Source organism: Anneissia japonica, unplaced genomic scaffold (genome assembly GCF_011630105.1).
Source record: "Anneissia japonica isolate Jap-2015-1 unplaced genomic scaffold, ASM1163010v1 scaffold285531_len14952_cov192, whole genome shotgun sequence".
Taxonomy (NCBI): domain Eukaryota; kingdom Metazoa; phylum Echinodermata; class Crinoidea; order Comatulida; family Comatulidae; genus Anneissia; species Anneissia japonica.
In genome coordinates, this window is record NW_022700064.1 from 388 (window position 1) to 8,180 (window position 7,793).

General features: G+C 33.6%; 1 long non-coding RNA gene across 1 annotated transcript in view; it reads right to left on the bottom strand.

The window, feature by feature from the left end:
• Positions 1-4,145: 4,145 nt before the first annotated feature.
• Positions 4,146-7,793, bottom strand: part of LOC117103287 — a 5,550-nt gene continuing 1,902 nt past the window's right edge. Inside the window, exons 2-3 of the long non-coding RNA XR_004444560.1 lie at positions 6,691-6,753; positions 4,146-4,830 (exon numbers count right to left, since the gene is read on the bottom strand). This is a non-coding gene — a long non-coding RNA (uncharacterized LOC117103287). The remainder of the gene's footprint in view (positions 4,831-6,690; positions 6,754-7,793) is intronic.

Here is a 7,793-nt window from a genome sequence, read left to right on the forward strand (position 1 = left end):
TCAGCTGGACCTTTTCACTTTTGTCTTCCCATGTTTCTTTGTGATTGGTTTACCTGAATATTGAATGAAATAAAAAAAAAATAAATACAATATATATGATTTATATAGCAAGAGGCAAAACAATTTACTAAAATAATATAAAACTGAATACAACAAATATAAATAAATATAACTATTTCAGCTGGACCGTTTCACTTTTGTCTCCCCATGTTTTCTTTTTGATTGGTTTACCTGGATATTGAATAAAATAAAAAAATAAAACAATATATTTGATTTGTATAGCAAGAGGTAAAACAATTACTAAAATCATATAAAACTGAATATAACAAATATAAATAAATATAACTATTTCTTTTAAGGAAAATATTGCCTCCCATATAGATCTTTATGAAATTAATAGTATACATTACTGTTCAAACCAAATTGAGTTTTATTGAAACAAGGCAATTCAGTTCAATAAAATTCAAATAGTAGAAGAAGTAAAATGGTTAGTTTATGATATAATAGGCGCAACATATGTAAGTCAAGGGTCAACCTCCTAATCTTGATAGATCTAGGTGGCCATTGGGCAGGTCAACCAACTATTTATCTACATCATCTACAGCAGTTGTCCATTAATTTTGATGGAGTGAAATAAATTTATTGGGTGATTGCTGGGGCCAGATTACTCACCCTTTTAGTCAAAAGAAAACCTCTGTGGTCTAACGAGGGAGTCATTGTTGGTGCAACCATAAAATTGATATGCCAGTTTTTTCTTATTTATACCTCTGAAGTCTGGAAAAAAACAACTTCTGACCTCATTTACAATTTTTACAAGTTGAGCAAATTGTTTAGTTCCATAATTATTTTAATTTTTCTTTAGTAGTAATAACTATATAAAATACAGATACAGATCTCTTTATTGTCCAAAATAATTCTGCCTATTGATACATTTCTATAAAATAGGCAAATGCAAGATTACATTTTCAGAAGGATGGGTAGATGGATGAACTGAATAACTGACTGACTGACTGACTGAATGAATGAATGACTGACTCTGAAGGATAGATGGATGGATGATTGGATGGATGGTTGGATGGATGGATGGATGAATGAATGAATAAATGGATGGGTGGATGGGTGGTTGGATGGATGGATGGATGGATGGTTGGATAGATAGATGGGTGGATGGACAGACAGACTGACTGACTGATGGATAGATGGATTGATGGACGGACTGACTGTTTAACCAGGGAGATGTAAAAAATAATTATTTTTTACATCGCCCTGGTTTAACTGACTCTAAGACTGAATGAAAGATTGATATACTGAAGCATTGACTGACTGAAAAATTATATGTAAAGCAAACCATATTCATCAATGAATTAAAAAGTTTATAGAGTACTGAATATATCTGTTGATATAGATTTGGATCCAGTTCATTAGATGCTTGAATCTCCATGATTTAGTGCAAGGGCTTTTTTCTTGATATATGCTCCATTTGTGTAACCACAAGATGATTAATTGATTGATTGACTTTATTCAGTGCAATAAATAACACTTGGATAACCCATGAATGTCAAAAAAACTTTCCTTATTTCCAATGAATCCTTCAAGATAAATACAAAAATGAAGAGAACACCATAACTCAAATCAGTCTACAGAATAGCCAATAATATAGACCTTTGCCTTTTTTGAGCTATTAAATAATCTTGAACACTAAAATTTAATTCCTATTTACTATACAATACTAATCTATCTTTATTCTGGAATGCTCATTCAATACAATTGACATACTGGTCATCCTAGAGGTCCAGATTTGGAAAAAATATAAATTAACAAAATTACAAAAGTACAAGAAAAAGAAAGAAATTAAAAGAGGTAAAATACAAGCACAAATAAAATTATAAGGTTTTGAGACTCAACTTAATTAATAGAATGGTATGTTTGCAGACATCTACTGGAAGTTCTTTCCAGAGAATTGATGCTCAGTAATACTATTAGAAAGTTCTCTTCCCTTACGTATTGTTCCATGTTGGAATTAATATATTTGAGGATTGGTTTCTAGTATTTTTTGGATGGAGAATGTATTTTTTGTATAAGAACCAGTAAAATTTCGCTGTATTGAAATGCACGTCATCGTGTTGGGATTCAATATTTCGACATTAATTATGTCATCATCAGGAAAGTGCAGCGCGATATGGTATATTCTAAATTTGTATTCTTGTCTATTTTGTAACATGCATTTGAAACATATTTGCATGGAATTTGCAAAAATAAATAATTTTTTTTATCATAATATTAAAATAGCAATGCACTGATTTTGGATGGAATGTGAGGAAAGTAGAATCAAACGATGGGCAAACAATAAAATTAATAATAATAATACTATAATAAATTATTATCTTGTTGAACAATATCCATATTTTATATATTTTTGAATGAGTTATAGTTTACAAGTAATATTTATTTCTACTCTATTAGAATCTATCAGAAATATGAAAACAAAAATAATGTCTTGACTCTTCTGAGTTTGAATTGAAGAACTCCTTTGGCGACAGAACTCAAAGAAGGTTAAATGGTAGTCTCTCGGGTGTTGTTAACAGGAAGATAAATGGGTAATTACATGGTTTTAATGTTGCTACTTGCCTGGTGTACAAGCCACGAATCAGTGACATGACCCAGACAACTCTTTATCAAGGCCAATGAGAGTGTAGCACCCATCAGCGGACCATTGCCCTACAATAATTGAAGAGTTTATGGTGCAGTATCCAACAATACAATAAGTAACTGAAATAAATCACTTGTTAAGTAGATTCTTCTCCCATATCCTTTTCTAGGCTGCCTCTGTTTTTTTTTTTGAAATTCACAGTGGTGCAAGTACAGGGGCTGGAGGGTGGGGGATGCGGTTGATAGCTGTAATAACATAAGTTTGTTTTTTCTATTTTGCAGGTATTCAAAAATTGTTTTAGTTAATGTCAAATTTCTTTCTTTTCCTTTACTATATTTTCTTTCATTACCTTTTCTTTCTTACTTAACAAATTTCTCTCACTTTTTTAAACGTCACAAGCAGTGTAAGGCACCTCTGTTCTGAAAATTTAACCCCATTTTTATGAACCATGGTTTTAAAATGGGAAAAGGTTATGTGTGTCATACTTTTTCTTAGTCCATATGAAAATCGACATGCCGCTAAATATTATGAAAACATTACCCACAGAATGCAAAGTATCATAAAAGAAACTTATACTGTATGCATTGTATATTTGTACCAAATGTTATTAGACACTTTACATTCATGAAATGATGTTAAGCACTATTGTTTTTTTTCCTGTAGTAGGTTTTAACAACACTAATACTGCTAAAGGCTGATTACTGTACATATTTTAATATGTTTGCACATGATTGTTCACATAGTCCGACTATCGTAATCGAAATGTTAATATTTTATATACAGCTCCATTTGAAAGTACGATACCATGATTAAGGTTAAGTACTATGCACTGTACACAACAAGCAAGATTAAATTGTTGTTCTTTCAGGTAGATTATACTGTTGAATAATGCCAGAAAAAACCTTCAAACTTTCATTGAAATGGATACCCGTCTGGTGCTATGTAAATGTTTATTATTAAGTTCAATTTTCAGTTTTAGGTGAGGGTTTGCTTGTAAGTAATGTTTGTTTGTATGGTCTGGGTAGGGATATCCATAGTTGGTACATTATTTTTATTTCAGAAGTGTCTAGCCGTTTTATTATATTGTTATATTGTTTATGTCCACCCCCATTCTCCTTTAAATGCCCTTCTCCCAATCCTTTTAAGATATTACTGATGTGGCAGTTCATGTGAGCCCTGATATCTGTTCATGGTATTGGGGTGTAGTCTTATGTTGATGGCTTCTTTGATTATTCTGGTGTTCCATTCTGATTCTTTGGTTAAAATGCTGACGGTATTCTGGTTTGGAACGTGATTATGTGTAGTCATACGGTTAGTGATGGTGCTTGAGGCCGAGAGTCTGTGTGATCTAGTTAACAATTTTCGACGGACTCCCGCACATCCCGTTTTGGAAATCCCAAATGATCATCAAAGGCTAAAGTTCACCATCATGGTTCATCTGAGTTGACATCGGAAAGCCCACCACTGTCATATAGGTACTCATGACAGTGGTGGGCATTATGACGATAAATGTCCGAACACTTGAAGATGATTGATAATTTCAATTTATTAAATTTTAAACTGATAATAGTACTAACATTAAAAATAAAAACAAACAACAATAAAGATAAAATACAAACAATTAATAACTTATAATGTATAGCACACTTTCAATTATAAATGTTTTAAATGATTTACAGAAGTATGCATAATTTGATAAAATGAAAATAATTATACAAAGCATTATCATTAAATCATGCAGCAGGAAAAATAATAAACTACACACCTAAAATTATAGAGGCTTGAACATGATTCTGGAATAAAATGCCTGGTAAGGTTCATGGGGAGAGTTATTATTATGTAAATCAATAATCATTTCTGAGACAAAACAATTGAGAATGTTATCAGTGTTGAAATTTGCATCATGGGATACTGAAGATGATAAAGCACAACCAATGGCATCACTGGGAATTGTTCACGTGACTGGATACAGGTGTTGGGGTGCAGGTGTCTAAACGACAGAACGTATTAGTCCTAATTTCTGCATTCTTTTGAGTCCACAAAATTCTATTCAGTACACTGCTATCAAATATATCAATGCAATAGTTCTATACTGTAGTTTGCAGAAGGCATTGAATGTCTCTCCAAGGCACAAATTTCATTTCCACATTACATATCCAAGCAATGCCATCTACACCTATCTGCAATAAAAATAGAATAGCACCATGTTGATTTAATTTTTTCATGATACAAAAAATTAACAGATAAACAAAAGTAATTGGCCTCAGTCGATGGGCAAAAAATATGTAATCAACAAATGAAGTGATAATCAAAATTTAAAATTGATTTAATTTAACATCCTGTAGACCATGGCCATGTAAACACACACCCCTTTGAAATTTCCGCTTTATTACAGGTACAGTACCGTATGTTGCATTTTCAAGTGTTTCTGAAAATTTCTAACATAACTCCATTCCATGCAATGTTGGGGGGATACAAAATTATGTAGTGTGTTTTTTTCCCCCCGGACCCCTAGGGTAGTGTTATCTCAATCGGCCCCACTTTCACCCCCCCCCCCCCCTTTAGGACATCTAAGGATCCGCCCCTGGTTTCTATTATATTTTTGTTTGTTTGTCTCAGAGATAAGAAAAAAAGCTACTTCAGACAGCCTGAGTACATACAAAAAGCAATTGAAGTGTATCATCTGCCAAGCAACCTATGAATTTCCACCACAGGTAATAATACTACAGGTAATTTCTCCCAAGAAATGCCTATAAGCAAAGTCCAAAGTTTAATCTTCTCTGATTATCCTAGTAAATCGCTTCTATGCTCTGAGGTTGAGCAGATAAAGACAATTGAAATCTTGAGCTTAGTTAATCTCATGTTGTTGACTTACTTTAACCTCAGCACACAATTTCTGTATCGACATCTCATTGCAATTTGGTTTTCTCATTTATTTCGTCTTTCTGTTGATTTGCTTACAGGTTATTTTCAAACTTTTTTTTTCTCGTTTAATTTCCCAATTTCACCTCAAAATGAAACTTTGCCTAAGGTGAATTATTACTTCCATGATTGACTGATGAAAATGATACCTAGATGTATCTGTAGGCACTCAACCTGTCACATTATATAATATTAATTTTTATACTTGGCCTAATAACCTTGAAAATGGAATTTAATATTTCAATTTTTGGCTTTGTATATTATAATGTGAAAGCGGTTTGGCGCAGTGGAAATGGTTTGGTTTTTCCAACCTTGAGTTCGGAGTTTCAATCCTTCGCTGTGCATTTTGCTTGTCTCCTTGAGCGAGGCACTTTATCTACATTGCTTCAGTCTACCCAGCTGTAACAATGGGTGCCAGAAAATTGCTGGGATTCACCTGCGGTGGACTAGCATCCCTCCCAGGGGGATTATCATGCTCTCATCCACTTCACACTACAGAAACTGGGATGAGCTCCAGCCCTATCAGCCCTAGTGGCCCAGCAAGGATATTATGATTAGTTGGTTCAACTTTACAGTTGACAAAGAAATGGATGACTACAAAAAATCATAAAGATTCATTAGTTTTTCTACATTATTATTATTATTATAATATTATTATTACTATTTTACATAATCACTTTTTAATATACTGTACGTGCAGTTTAAAAAAAAATATTTATCCTTTTAATCCAAATGATGTATTTTAATTTGTCAAAAAATTGAACTGAATTGAATAGTAATGTTTCTTTTCTTTTAATTGAATTATATGGTGCTCCAGAAGCTACAGAACTAACATTATTATTGATCCCCTTAACAAACACATTTGAGAACTACCAATGAGACACCTCTACTGCCTGCTAACACCAGAGACAGAAGATGACTGGGAACTCACTGTGCCCATGATTCAATGGAGAACGCAATGCCACAGCACACACAACGGATAGTTTTTAAGGACGATCTGTTCCGACTCCCACCGACAATCAGCAGACAGTGTTGCGTCGTACAGCGTGGTGAGTGCCTGGCCTAAAACCACGAGAGAAGCAACGTTTGAAATGACAAATGGTGAAGAAATTACATACCATGAAAAAAACTGGATTTAAAAAAGAATTTTGTAAAAATTCACATCCACTAAATAAGAATACCTGCAAGGAGAGAAAACAGATGTTACTTAAGTTGTCGTTAGTTTGTTGTCCAAGCAACCTCATTTATTTAATGCAAAATATGCAAAACATCTGCTTTTGTGTGTTTGCGTTCATATTAAATTGTTATTACTATAGAAACATACCTTACTTTCCCATACCCAGGAGGTGGCTTGTACAGTTAGCGCAAGACCACAGATAAAAAATAAAATTATAAATTTATAAGAAGCTTTAATAATTCACAAGAGAATACCCCATGGCCATGGCTGCAAAGCCAATACAATATAAGATTCAAGATATTTACTTACCGTATTTATTCGAATAAATACCCCAGGGTGTTTATTGTTGAGAAGGGTTTTGAGGATTTGGGTGGGGGGGGGGGGTTTTTGAGGGTGAGTTTATTCGAGGGTGGCGTTTATTCAAGGGAGGCGTTTATTTTATTTGGTGTAAAATGTATATACTATTAAAAAAACTATGAATATGGGACTACAACACATAATTGCCGTCCAAAGTGTTATTGCGTAATCATAAAAATTGATTAATCCCATCCAGGTTAGAAAAATGTAATTCTGCTGTAGTAGATCATTAATAGAATGTGTTGAGAATGATGTTGCTTCCATTAGATTTCTTTACAGTCATTTGGTGGCGTCTATTCAAGGGCAAAAATAAAAGAACGACCGGGGCATGTTTCGAGGGAGGCATTTATTTCAAATTAGGCTTTAGAGGGGGTGTATATTGAAATGGGGGGAGGGGAAGGGCGTTTATACAAAGCAGGGAATTTACTGGAATAAATACGGTAATTAAGAAGAGTTACAGGACTTAATTAATTGCATGTTTTTTTTATCATTTGAAGGTTGCATGTATACACCATGTTAGTCTTTTGTATTCCTGAAGCTTCAACTAGAGCACAGGTGGGCAAAGTACGGCCCGTCAGCGATTTTTTTGCAGCCCGCGACAATGAATTAAAAACCCTATGTTTTTGCGGCCCGCCAATCAAAATTGTCCAGAAAACACCTTGTTTTTGACGATCCAACACCAATCAT